The 15,048-nt window shown below is 31.8% G+C and overlaps 1 protein-coding gene across 22 annotated transcripts in view; it reads left to right on the plus strand.

The window, feature by feature from the left end:
• SOX5 (SRY-box transcription factor 5) overlaps positions 1–15,048 on the plus strand; it is a 994,522-nt gene that overhangs the window by 597,634 nt on the left and 381,840 nt on the right. Inside the window, exon 1 of one of the 22 annotated variants that reach the window (XM_077870743.1) lies at positions 2,016–2,162. The exons of 20 other annotated variants lie outside the window; for them this stretch is intronic. The gene's annotated coding sequence lies outside the window, so the exon portion shown is untranslated. Of the gene's footprint in view, positions 1–2,015; positions 2,163–2,275; positions 2,377–15,048 lie in introns of those variants that run through there. One more of the 22 variants, XM_077870748.1, reaches the window with a different exon arrangement.

The following is a 15,048-nucleotide window of genomic DNA, read 5'->3' on the forward strand; positions in this document are numbered from 1 at the left end:
TTAATTAAAAAGCAAGTTTAAGATGATTGCTTAAGAAGACAGTCTGAAAATGTCTAGAATAGGAAAGTTAAGATTGAAGGTAGTGGGATGAAGCAAATTAAGCTTATAGTATCACCTCTGCTTCTCTCAAAACGGGTGCAGACAGCAGTCTGTCTATTTTCTGCATGTTGAAAGAAACAGTATGGGGGTAAAACCTTCTGCAATAAAAATCTAACTTATTTACTTTCTATTACCATCAAATTTATTTGTGGTCATATTGACTAAAAAATAGTTTTTTTGACATTAGGAAAAATTTAAGTTTTTTTTTGAAGAGAGAAATATGAATCAGGTGCTGTGAAAAGCTAATTTGTAAAATTACCGTGAAAAATTACTATTAGCGGGCTGCAAGAATATCTCTGACATTAGCGGTACTTGAATAACCTAAAGTTTGTCCATAGTAGTAAAATATTTATTACCCGTACAGATTTATTTAGCTTAGTTAGAAACTTTATGAGTGATAAGTATATTCAAGTTAGCAGGTAACCTCCAGGTGTGAATCAAAGGAAAGTTATCTGTTCACATCTGTCACCTTATCATAACTGTAAACCTCTGTTTGATATTGCATTTTTAGAATGTTCTAATATTTGCCTCTGCTCATTTTATTTATTTTTATTTACTACTACTTTGTAGAGGAAAGATGCCTACAACTGATTATAGATTTTAATTACTATCTCAATACTTCGCAAATTCATTTAGCTAAGATATTAGTTTAGAATACAGTTCGCCTGAAGTACTGAACTCACTATACTTCTATCACACTTTCCTACTGTCCTAAAGACTTAGCAGGGACCTGACTGATTAGCAAGAACAATTAAGGGTTAAATGTCAGGTGGCACTATGTACTGTTCAGTATTTAGCAGGTTGACAGATATAAAAATGTGTGAATATTATGATTACTTCACATGCTGATGTGTTTTCTTATCTTGTGTTTCTCAAATATAAGCATATGATAACATGATAACGTATTTACCTGTTCTTAGGGAGCTCTTAACTAAAATCTGTGTGTGCATCATACCTGAGAGGCAAATAATAAGACTAACTTTAATGTTTAGCACATTACTCCTCCATAGAATTGGAAGCTATTTCAAATGGATTATGTTCATAATGCACTTAAAAAGCAAAATTACATTCATGGATAAAAGTCTGATCTTTATTGTCTGTTCTTTCCACTATCAATTCTCCAAACACCTAATGAGTATATGTATAATGCAGATGTGTATTATATAGATTAAACATCTCCCAGTTTTTTCATCAATTATTTTTAAAAGTATAATGGATGGATTTTTGTTTCCTTCATAATTTGGTATTCATTTATAAGTTCAATGAAGTTAACTAACAGCATGGGAAATAAACCAATCTGGATCTCTCTCTTATACTAACTCACATACAGCTTAATGTCAGGTGTCTGACTCAGATGATAGCAGTCAGATAAAAAGATGTTCAAAGATTTAACCAAAGCATGAAACATCGTCCTTTTAATGGAAAAATTCTGTTGAACAAGAAATGAACTAAAACATAGCAAATTTTTCCTTGCGTCATTCATTCTGTCCTTTCCTTTTCATTGATTGATAGCGTCATCATTTATATTAAATATAAAGCTTGAATGCTGTATGGATGCACATGATTAAATGATATTGCTAGAGGAGAAACAATTAAGGACTGTTAGTATTTTGCTTAAGTGGACAATGTTTATTTGGGACACTTTAAGAGAATGCTTCCTATTCCTTTATTTTAACCAGGAACTGATAATGGTTCAGGAGAAGACCTTTTATTCTTTCTGATTTCTGTGTTTTCTCCTGCAGTTTGAAAACTGTGTTCCCTTCCCTTTAGGATTATCTATTCTTCTCTTCACTTACTAGTTGAGAGTTCATACATCTCCTCTGGAGATCCTGTGGCGTATGGTTCTGCTTGTCCAATAGGGGGGTGTTGCATTTCTACACATTCAGTATCCTTTTCCCTTGGAGCCTGAGAGTAAAGCCTCAGCAGTACTCCCTGCCTTTGCCAGCCTGAGGAGTCAGAGACTCAAAGTTGTTCCCAGCTCTTGCGCCTTCATTGTAGAGCTGCATTCTGCTCAGTGGGCTGCCGAGAAGGACCAGACCGAAACAAGATTTAGAAGAATTCTGGTGAGAACTGTTTATAGGGATATGGTATTTTAAAAGAATGTGGTAAACAAACAGAATTGTGGCATAAACAAAGATAATTAGCATAAACAATGTCGTTTTAGGACAGGTGGTTTAAAAAAACAAACAAAACAAAAAACCCAAATATGAACCCAACTTGAATGCTGCCAGTTTGGAACCACTGAACCTTAATCTGTACTTCATGAGAATTACCCAGGTTTGTTGATAAACTTGTTAACATGCTTTTTCTGTTTCTTTTGTATCATTTTCCGGTCATTATGCCCTTTTGTCACTCAGCTTGAAAGTAATTAATCTATTACAAGGTAGTTTAAGGACTTTTACCCATAAAACATGACAGAAGGAAAATTAAAAACAAAAGCTTGTAGATGTTCATAGGCATTTGAAGTCAGTGTTGAACCTTAGATCAATTCAAACCTGAACTCGTCTCATTGTGTTTTAAATCTTTCTTTTATCTAAGTAACATTTCAGTCACTTGGCTCTTCAGTGTTAATACATTTACTTTTGTCTTGCCTTAAAATTTCAGAGTTTTGTTTTTCTTTCCTTTTTTTTGCTATGCCTGAATCATCACTTGCGTTATATGTTTATTTCTAAGTGTTGGTTATTTTTTCTTCCTATTTTTTCTCTGTAACTTAGTGAAGATGGTGTAGCAGTATATATCTAGCTGGGGATCAAAGATGCTAGTTGTTGTGAACCATGTTATCTAAGGCTGCTATGCCGTCATGATAAATTTTTGTCTGGAGACATTTAGGTTTATTACTAAATGACATTTTTTCTTAATGTCTTATACTGAAATATTTTGACTTTGTTGAAGTGTGGAGTGTGGTGAATAGAAAGCTGTTTGTTTTTCTTGCGTTGGGGACCAAAGTTTTTTTTTTTTTTTTTTTTTGGTAAAGCTAAAAAGATTTTTTTTTTTTCTCTTCATTTTCTCATGGAGAATGGGGAACAGGAATTCAAAGTAGGTACCTCTGGTATTCTGTAGCCCTTCTCTTTGCTGAAACGAAAGCATTTGTGAATGAGTTTTGGTTTCTTGGAGTTATAAAAATGTGTGTAAACTAGTAAACCATGTCTCATTCATGCGCTATGGAGCTTTCTCGTACTTCAGGGACAAAAATAATTTGGCTACTAACGAATTAGGGCTACCTGCCAGTGCCAACACATACTGTAGGTAAGAGGAACACTATAAAGGAAGGCTGCTGGCAGCGAATCCATTGAAACTTTCATATGTAACAGCGTTCTATTTCTGCTCTTCACATCTTTGAAAGAATGTGTTTTTTAGAAAAGAAAATGTTGAGAAACAGAAAATATGATCTTTCTTAAAAATATATTAGTAGCTTCGTTTGTAATATTTCTCATAGTGTAGATGCATGGAGTTTTACTGTGTCCTATGCATAGGTGCCTTCCCTACCCATTCTAGTCATTTCTGTCACATGGAAACCTAAGAATCAGATGCACTGAGAATAGATGTGACATGAAGAGATGAAATTCACTGTGAGGGGGGAAAAAGGCATGCTCACGACCCTATAAGGTTTTTATACTGGCAGTTTAAGAGAGATCAGTTGGGACACAGAGAAGCAATTTTATAAATGAGTGTTCACTCCTTAAGGGCTTCAGGGACACTGCTGAGAAAGGAAGGGAAAGAGTTAACTTGCTCTGCTTGTGGATATATGTATGTTTTAACCTAGTAGTAAAAGAAGACACAGGCCCAAATAGTGTTTTGTTGGTATTAATCAAAGTTTATTTTAAAATGTAGTAAATGATTTCCTTTATTACTAATTTTGGTTTTGTTTTTATATTAATTAGGATCAAGATACCCAGGAGGTAGTTTGGGAGCTAGCTATAGAACTTTTACATACGATCCGTTGAGTTGTCATTTTACACAATTTTGTGTTTATCTAAGAAAAGAACATTGTAATGAAAAATAAGCACAAACATTGAAAAGAAATAGCGTTCACATAAGAAGACAAAATGAAAAAAAAAGTAATGCTTTATTTATGCTATATTATTTCACTCACAGTTCCTATAGGCTGCTTGGCAAAGTTCTAAAACATTTTTATTCTCATTCTGGAGTTAAGGTCTTACTTGTTTGCCTACAATTATTTCTTTTGGTTATTTACCTGGGCCAGAGTTTGTTGGGCAATAATTTACAAAGTCCAAAGACTTATTTTTACTCTTTTCCTGGTGTCTCTTTGTTTCACACCCCCCACCCCTTATTTGCTGTTGAGTTTCATCATATGTTTGAAAAGACTTTGCAGGAATATGTCACATAAAATTAACGGTTGCTATTTCTTTCCTTCTTTTTCACCTGTACTACAAGAGATCTATGTTGAAGATTTGTTAAGATAGTAGAGAAAGAAATGAGCTGGTGATCAAACTATTCAATTTCTGATTCACTTATTAATTCAACTTTGACCTTGAATAAGTGATAACTGAACATACAATATCAGGCTCAGATTGTCATCTCTCCCATAATATCAGCAGGATGTGAAGAAAACTTTTATGTAATATTCCAAGTACCATAATCAAATAAGACCTAGGAGTAGAAAAACAAAGGTAACAATGAATGCTATTTCTGAAGCTAGAACTTCTTTTCCCTCCAGCCCTAGACATAGCTAGAATCTGGGAAATAGAGGAAAAAATATTGTTTTTAGAGCCCTAAGGATGATGGGATATAAATATGGTGGTATAACTGTTTCTAAAAATTTAATATTACTGGAAAAATAAAATGGATCTAATTCAACCTATACAGTTTAGGAATATTCAGTGATTTAAAAGCATTATTTTAGGGAAACAAAAGCATATCCAAAAGATCCTGATAGCAATTTAAAGAATCAAAGTGAAGGAGAAGAATATATTGACTTTTATAAGTAAACTAAAAAATAATTAGGAGTCACCAACATTTCTCTGAAGAATATATGTAATAGTATCCCAGCCTTAAAAATCTGAAGGTAGTATTGTTGTGCATATTGAAGGGAAAATTTGAATTCAAGAAGATTGGTAGTTCAAGATATGCTTTAATAAAATTTGGGGATATTTGAGATTTTGGATAGAAATGAGGAGGTTGATGTTAAGAGGCCTAAGGTATACATAACAAATGAAAAAAAATTTTGTGAGTTTTGAATATTTCTCCTAACACAAAGAACAATATCCTCCTTTGGTGGTAAACATTTATATTTGTCAGTATCTTCACTGACTTTTTTAAACTAAAACATGGAAAGTATAATTAGCTGGGTGTAACATCTCAAGTTCGAGTTGTCTCAGTCTCCTCTATAGACTGAGGAGAAGTTTTGTGTCTTAGTGTATGTATCTGTGAAATGTAAAGGTGGGCTGGATAATTTCTAAAATCTCTCATCTTTAAAATTTCATTACCTTGAATTCCATTTGAAAGATCCCTAGCTCCTTACTCTAGTGGTCAGAATCCTTGCATTTATGCAATTGTTTGGAGCCAGAGGTGCTCATATAACCAGCCTTGACAAGTGGAATCACTTCACAGTTTACCTGTAAGTTGAGTGGTATTATGCAGGAACAAGTAACCATAATATATTTTAGGAGTTTTAAAATTTGAGTATTATCTATAATTCTTATTTAAGATTAAGTTCTCAAATTTGTTATGAACTCTTCTGAAGCTGAATGTTTCAAAAGTAAGATTCCTATTTTATGTGGTTGAAACTCTCAGGTGCATCAGATCACCATCCTCAACTATTACAAATATCATGAAAAATAAATTATATATGGATTATTGAAGAGGGAACGAATATAAAAAGCATGAGAGTGGCTTTTTTAGGTCAAAGAGCTGAAAGTATTTATAAGCATAGGATAAAAAGGGGGGGAAGCTAGAAAGTAGAGCATAGGGGCTTATGGACAGTATATCTTTAAATGAATAATAAAACTCTGGGTAGGAAAGTGGCAAAATTAACTAAGATTACAAACAGCTAGTCCAAAGTAAGTTCCCAAAATAAATTAGGCAATATTAGTATCATGTCAACCAATCTTATATGCATTGGTTGGGGGCTGGCAATTTCAAGAAAAGAAATGTTAAACTCTAGGAAGCAAGAAGTGGAGGAACAAACAATGAAAAAATGTACTTAAAAAAAGCTATATTATCTGAAAGGGCAAGCTTCACATATTGTTAATATGTTACATTCGGCAGATTGTGTGTTTGGAAAAAAAAAAAGTGTAGTTACACCATCAGCAACATAATCTTTAACTCCGTATCCAAGGACTTTTTGTATTATATGTACTTTGAAAATATGGCTATGATATGACAAAGTCCTTGTCCTTGTACAAATTAGTTGTAAGTTTTAAATAAAGATTTATATATTTAGGATAACATAGGAATTGGCTATTTGTTAAAATCAATTATTTGCTTAATAATGGTGATATAGAATTTTTTAAAATCCTATTCCTGCCACTTTAATTTCAGAGTAAAGAATGGATGTTATTCTCGTTTTCTCCTGGTACAGATATAAAGATTGTAAACAAAACAAAGCAAAACAAACAGTAAAGTACCTTCCTGAACCAGAACTACATTTAGAACTAGGACCAAAGGGAAATGTGCAAATATTCTACTGTTAAGAAAGAAAATCTGGAAATCATCCAATTGAGCAACTTACTGCTAATATATTTTATAATACAGCATTTAGTGATATACAAAGTTGGCGTATGTTCCTACAGCTTCTAAATCAAGAATTAAAACTTTGTGTTGTATAAGTCATTTAAATTCTTTGGGTTTCAGCCATGCATCTATAAAATGGGCTTTAAAATGAGTATAAAATTATTTATCCCTTAATTCTAGTGAGTCATTTTAAACTTATGAAAATGTATAAAAATATTTGGATATCTCTGAATGCAAGCCACTGAATTCCGACTTTGAAAAAAAATGCATATTTTTGTTTGATAACAACATACATATTAGCATATGAAAAAATGCTGTAAGAAATTTATTGACTTATTTTTAAAACTTTGTAGTAAATACAACTATAATTATTTTAAACAAACTTGTGATTATTGATCCCAGGTAACTTGTACCTAAATAGTAGCAATATAGCATAGTTTCCTCTGCTTACTGCTAATAACGAAATATCCCAAAAATACATCTCTTCCCCTTAAATATATAAGAAATATGATAAACTAAAAGTTGTTTTTGCAAATGTCAGTATATTAAGTATTAAAATAATGAATTTCCTGATTTAACACATTCCTATACTTTAAACTATGCAAATTAAAACTCATTTATTTGTACATTCATAAAAATGAATCATTTTATATAAAAAATTATTGGACAACAAAAAATATTCAGTTTTTTAACTAAGATAAAAAGAGTCCCACACTATTTATTGCTTTGTAAAACATTATTTATACAAATATCTTGAAAATTTTAAATAACTTGAAGAAAGTTATCTAATATAGTGCACCATTGATTTTCATAATAAAAGTAACATGAGGATCTTTGCATTTAGCTACCTATTTCTTAGACTGTGGTTGAAGCTTGGGGAAATGTATAGGTTTCTTTTTATGGAAAGCTATATAACAAACAAAAACATCAAAGAAACAGAACCTTTATTTTTGATATAAAATTGTTTTCCACTGATATAATCTGTTGAAAGCCAGAAGCCATCCAAAGTGCTGATACCAATTTAAGAAGATGATCTTTTGCCTTAATTATACATCTGGGAAATATTAGCTGAACATTTTGTGGAGAACAGTGAATACCTTAGTTGCCAGTTGTCTAAAATGCTGCTAATGATCGACATAGTGCCAGTGTTTTGATGGCTAAAACCTAGGCTGAATATGAATACAAAGAACACAGTTGGGGGAAAAAAAGCACACGTTTTATACAAAACAGATTTCAACCATCTGCTTGGCACTTAAGTTTGCGACTATAGGCAATATATGAAAGAGACCACTGTCCACGTTATGAATGGTATCACTTTTATTGGTACCTTAGAAAAACCATAGGTTTTTGAAAGCATATATAACCAATGATTTTCTTCAGCTAAATAATGAAAACAAGAGCCTCAGCCAAAATTTTGTTCCCTCTATAATCTCTTCTATGTCAGTCTTCTTTTTTGAGCAAAATGGGTTTCGCTAATAAAGTAGGTCTTAGTTCCACACATCAGGATATTAAAATATACCAGACAACACTACACAAGTAGCCCTTAGGACGAGAACCCCAGATGGTTATGAGATAAAATACTGTTTGCTTTAGGAATAGGTTATATTCCTGAGTCTGTTGCCTGAATACTATGGTGCATGTCAAATCAGCACGGAAGTTAATGGTCCAGAAGCACTTCTGAATTTAATGCTTTCCCATTTGTTCTGAATTTATAGTATTAAATCAGACCAGTGCTGTTTCATCACTCGTTCAGTAAAGGAAAACCATGCTATAGATAGTAAATTATAGGCAAAATCTAATTATTTGACCCATTTCATTTACCTTAAAGGTATGAGAGAAGTCCTCAGTATGTATATATATATATATATATATATATATATATATATATATATATATATATGTAGCACCAAGTATTTTATACTAGAAGCTTTTAAATTTATGGAGTTGTTGATAAGAGCTACTATGGACTGTTACTTAGCACATAGTAAGCCAAAAATACACTTTGACTCAGTAACTTGATCTATTTTATTTTCTTTATCTGAAATATATTTTGCATCTTTAAATATTAGGAAAATTGAGCTATTAGAATGTGTTAGTATTAATTTGTCTAAATTGTATGAAATGCCAACGATCATTGCTTTTTAGTTTTTGAGGAAGAAGTGTGTAATTCAGAAAAAAATATAAAGGAATTTTGCTCCCCTCTCTCTATATTTGTGCTTTCCAATATGGTAACCAATAGCCACATGACACTTAGGCACTTAAAATGTGACTAGTTTCAATTGAGATTTGCTGTAAGTATAAAAAACACACTGGATTTTGAAGACCGTTGAAAGAAAGAATATAAAATATCTTACTAAGATTTTTTTAGTATTGATTACATGTTGAAAAATATTGATTATGTGTTGAAATGACAGTATTTTGCTATATTGGCTTAAATAAAATATGTTAAAGTTATCTTCACCTGTTTCTTTTTGCTTTTTTAATGTGGCAACTGGAAAATTTCAAATTACATGTGTGACTCTTATCTGTGGCTCACGTTAGATTTCTGTTGGATGGCATTGTTTTATTCCTTTCCATGGGGAGAGGAAAATTAAAACTTCTATCTATCTGGATTCTAGTAGTTACAGCTCAGTAGGGTAGCAATGAATCAGAAAGAGTTAAGTCTTTATTAACTGTCCTCCCTTTTTAGGTTTCTTTTATAAGAAGGTGAAGTTTTATCACTTTTTAAAATGCCTTGGTAGTAACAGTGACTTCCACAGATCTGCATATCATTTACCCAATGAATTTCTACAAATTTCTTGGACTTATAATAGAAAGTAAGATGTTTGCTTAATGATTGTCTAGGTTATTTTAGAGATTATATGTTGAAAAGGACAATTATATTTACTTTCTGAAATGCCACCATGTATATCTGTCATTTCTCCACTGGGTTTAAAGAAGTTTGTGGTTGGGTAAGGAATACCTTCCCCTTTTTCATCTCAGCTGATACTACACACAGTTTCTAAAATTGACCCACAAGATGTGATCCAAGCTCTTTCTCTATACATATAGAGATATACTAATAGAGATAGATATAAAGATAGCGCTGACATTCAATATGTACTTATTCTGTGCCAGCCTTAGCCTCACAAAAATCTCATTTGTTATCTCTATTTCACAAATGAAGAAAATGAAAGAAAGAGAGTTGCCTAACTTCCCAGGTAACAAGTAGAAGAGCTTGGATTCAAATCCCAATAGTCTACCTCCAAAGAACTCACTCTTAGCCATCAAATTGTAGTTTTGATCTAGATGATAAAGTGCTTCCAGAACTTTATAATGTATTATTTAAGTGGCAGAAATGTCTCCATTTATTCAACAAATATCTTTCAAATACCTACTATGTCAGGCATTATTTTAGTTGCTGAATAAGCATTATAAAAATTCAGACACTATAAATAAATAACATACAATGACTGTGATACATTCCTACATGGCACAAGGTGATGTGCTAGATGGTGAATATCCAGACACATGGACAGTTATTTAAAAGATTTCTTGGTAAAGGTTTTTCGAAACTGGTTTTGTGAGATACAAATTTCCAGGGCACATTATAGGTGGAATTTTCTTTGAGAAGTGTGACTATGTAAAATTTCTCAAATATCTCTTTCTTAAATCCTTTACAGTGGATTTCCTATGGAAATGATAATTTTATGGACAGGTAGTATCTTTGCTCAGAAAGTTTATCTGATTAATTTTTGCTCTCATAATGGGTAGGACATCTCTTTACAATAGTGATTTTTAAACACCTCACTGTTCACATTAAAAACCTTGTGATAAATTGGTAAATGATGATGTGAATGATTAATATGATATTAAACCTTGATCTAACTTGTAATCATAACATACTGCTTTTATAGGGTAGCAGGCAAGGTTATTGGTAATATTGAGTAGAAAACAATATCAGGTATGGTAAAATAATGTGTCTGTAAAAAGACTGCAGATTTGTGGGGACAATAAGGCATTTGGCAATGGTGATGAACCTTGTGGTTTTACTCTACTGGATTTTTAATTTTTACTATTAAAATAGTGTATGCTGTTATACACTATTTGTAGATTTGAATTGAACCTATAGTGAATCTCTGTCTTAGATCTTCATCCTTTGAGTGTTTTTCCAAAACATATAGATAGATATGGCTGAGGCTTCTGGTGCTCGCTTTGATTTCTTGATACATTACTAGGCAGAGGCCATATCACTATAGTTATGGGGGTGGGCTTTGGAGTCAGGCTGTTTAAGTATATTCTACAACTCCACTACTTATTAGTTATTTGAGTTTTGCAAGTTACATAAACTTACTGTGTCTTAATTTCTTTATCTGTGAAATGGGAATATAATAATTCCCATCTTTTAGGTCATTTTACTACTTGTATAGGAAACTGACCTCAAGCAAATTTTAATAATATAGAAAGAATTCTAAGAATATGTTACATAATAGGGCAAATAACATTGGACTATAAACTGATATATAAATATCAAATACTTAGTAAATAATGTTGAAGCCAGTGGTTTGTACAGGATTTATTAGGACTTCAAGTACTTCCTAAAAGGATTAAAAATGTTTAAAGGAAAATATTTATGTCATAGAAACCCTTAGGTTTTATGTATTATATATATGTATACATATATTCTCTATATAAAGATTCATACAAGTATCATAAAATATTATGTATGTCATATATATGTTAATGTATCTGTGCACATAAATAGGTAGATAAATTAAGGGAAGATAATCCTTTCTAAAACCTTGGCTAAGAATACTCTTTGTAACCTGACAGTCAATATAAGGTTAATGATTATCATTTTCTGACCAAAACAAAAACAAACAACAGCAACCACCACCAAACCACACAAAACAATGATGAACAAACAAACAAACAAACAAACAAACAAAAACCCACCTACCATTTTATCAGTAGTCACAGTTGTTTTGGGGAACCCTGATGTGAGAGGGTAATTTGTTTTATGAATCCTTAAATTGTCTTCAATAGAAAAAATTGTAGAAGATTCATAAGGCATTCTTTACATTGCCATTTTTAGTAGAGACCAGATAAGAGAAAGAATATTGAATGATAACTAACTTAGTGAAGAAAGGCATTTCTATAAGTAGCTAAACTAATGTTTGCCAGGTATGTAGATTTCCTGGTGAAAGGATATTGGCAGAGATCTAAGAAAAGGCTAACATGTCCCTTAAACTATCTCCTTTAAATAACAGTTGTTACATCCAGGCTGTTGCTAAGAGATGAGGAACAATCAGTTCTTGACTGAGTTGTATTCTTGCCTAGATTGAGGGCACTCCCACTTCTGTCCTTAAATTGACTCTAGGTTTAGGAGTTCATAGAGACAAAGCAAGAATTTTCCTCAGGAAACACTTTTGGATCTGCTTGAGTACCTGAAAAGCATCACATTGAGACCCTAGAATTTGGTATAGTACAACATGGTAGGGGTTATCTTCATTTGACACATGTTAAGGCTGTCTAGTATTAATTGTCCACTTTGATAAATGTGATGTTTTTGCAGATCTTGAGCAGTACTGCATCTCATTGGGCCCTCTGGGTTGACCTAACTTTAAAAGTCATCTCAGATCAACTAAATGAGTTAAATTAGGAGATGATTTTATATACTTTCAATATGATTTACTAAAACATCTACACACATCTACATTTAGAGTGATGTAAGCACAGAACATTCCATCTTGATTTGTTCGTTTAAAATTTTTTAGTGAATACTTACTATGTAAATAATTTGTTCTTCAAGATAAAAGTACACATCAGTATGAATAAAAGAATGAGAGGAATGGTAATGCAGGAAAAAGTGTAGAATAAAACATTTTTACAATTTATCACATTATTAACATAAGAATAATCATTAACTATTTACCTTTTGCTAACTAAAGCATCACCAAAACTGATGATTTCGGTTAGGCATGATTATTTTAGAACTGCTCTTTATGACAACATTTAGGCACTTACAGTTAACAAGGGCAAAGCGAACTCACAAGCCCAGAAGATTTTTGAATTTACATTTGTTGCAACTGAAAACTCCCGAACTATCTAAAAAATGTCACAATTATTCAAATATAGAGCTTTTCTTAAGGTTTTTCTTTTTTTTTTATAAAAAAATATTCGTATCTGTAGAAAAGTAGAAAGACTACTACAATGAGCATTCTTAAACTTTATACTGTTCACCAAATTTTTTTATTTATTAATTTTAGGCTTTTACATTTTCTTTTCTTTTTTTTTTTTTTCTTTTCTGATTCATTTGCAAGCACATTGCAGGCTAACACTTCTAAGAACTAGGATATTCTCCAACATAACCACAATAATGTTGCACATCCAAGAAAGTAACATTAATGCAGTGGTATTATTTGATATGGTTCATATCCACACTTCCTCATGGTCCCGGTAATGCTTTTGTAGCCTTTTTTTTTTTTTCCTCTTTAAATAAAGGAACAAGTCAAGCATAAGGTATTGCATTCACTTGTCATATCTCTCCAGGTCTCCTTTAATTGTAAATAGTACCCTCTCGTCTTTTTGTCTTGACATTGACATCAACAATTTTAAGAGTCCTGGCCATTTGTCTCACACAGTGTCTCATAATCTTGTTTTTTTCTGATGGTGTCCTCATGATTAGATTAAGATTAGATATAGATTTTAATTATTAGAGCATTGTCCTTTTTAAAATCACTTAAGATTATAATTAGATTTGTCAGAAGTGGATACCTATCAAGTTCAAATTTTGGTGTATTAAATTCATGAAGATGTTTTTAAATTGGCTCATATTTTTAAGAGATCTAATTTGATCAGAAAGTTCTCTGAGCCATAATGATTTGTCCTTCACACAGCTATTTGGTACTAGTTGAGAAAATAGAGCTTCCTTAATCCAAGAAACCATTGCAATTTATCCATAAAGTCAACTCTGCAGATGGCCATAAATACCATTTTTTGTCAGGTAATAATCTAAAAATATTGATTACTATATCTGTGTGTAATAGTGTAGCACTGTAAAAGCAATGTATATTTTGTTAGATTGGAATTCATACTTAAAACTACGTTACTTTTTATGAAAAATATTAGAAGTCAAAACAAATTCAACTCTTCCTCATATTTCACTTTTCTCACATTTTTAAAATCAGAATATTTGTAAACACTCTAAGATATTTTGTAAATTTAAAAAAAAATAGAGGCAAATACAGGCTATTTTTTGTTTTAATTTTTGTCACTGCGCTTTAATAAAGATATGTTAGGATATTTTTAAAAAGTTTATAGAATGAAGATCTTTTTTGTTACCAACATTTTTGATTCTGTTTAAACTGAAAATTTAGCAGTTTGAGACTTGCCCCTATTTCAAGGTAGTGTGTAACAGACTCTAGAGTCAGATGCCCGTGTTTAGATCCTGAGTGTATATTTCACTAGATGTGTGATAATGGGCCTAGTTTCTTAACCTCTCTGAATTTCATTTTCTTCTTATGAAAAAAAAAGAAAGAAACTGTGGCTATTGAGTAATTGAATATAAATAAATTACTTAGAACTGACCTATTACAGTAAACACTGAATACATACTAGCTATTATTGTTGGTAGTGAATTGTCAATATTTGCAGTTACTAATGGAAATTTTTGAATTGCACTAGAGAGAACAGATTTTTAAAAGCAATTTTAAAATATTTGTGCACTCCTTCATGAAATATTTACTGAATACCCTGCATATACTAGATGTGCTACCTTCTAGAAATTTAATATTGAACAAGACACATATGGCTCTTGCCCTCATCAAGTTTATAGTCTGTGGGAGACAGACATTAAGGAAGCAGTTGCAATAAATAAAGGAAACTTTAAGTAAAAAAGTAAGTACAGAGTGTTATGGGAAAACAGAAGGTGACTTAATTCTGGCCTGTGTATTAGAATTCTTTTTAGGAGGGGTGAAAATTGAAGATGAACATGGTAGAGTTTTCCAGGCCTACATAGTCTAGGAGTCATGGGGGTCATGAGTATGGATTCTTTTTTTTTTTTTTTTTTTTTGGAGGTGATGGATATGTTTATTACCTTGATCATGGAGATGGTTACCTGGATGTATGCATATACCCAAACTCGTGAAATCATATACATTACTATGTGCAGGGTGTTGTTTTTTTTTTTTTTTTTTGTACAAATTATACCTCAGTAAATCTGAAAAACAAAACAAAACAAAACAAAACAAAACAAAAAAAACACCCATTATCCAT

The sequence above is a fragment of the Canis aureus genome, chromosome 25 (genome assembly GCF_053574225.1).
Source record: "Canis aureus isolate CA01 chromosome 25, VMU_Caureus_v.1.0, whole genome shotgun sequence".
Classification (NCBI taxonomy): Eukaryota; Metazoa; Chordata; class Mammalia; order Carnivora; family Canidae; genus Canis; species Canis aureus.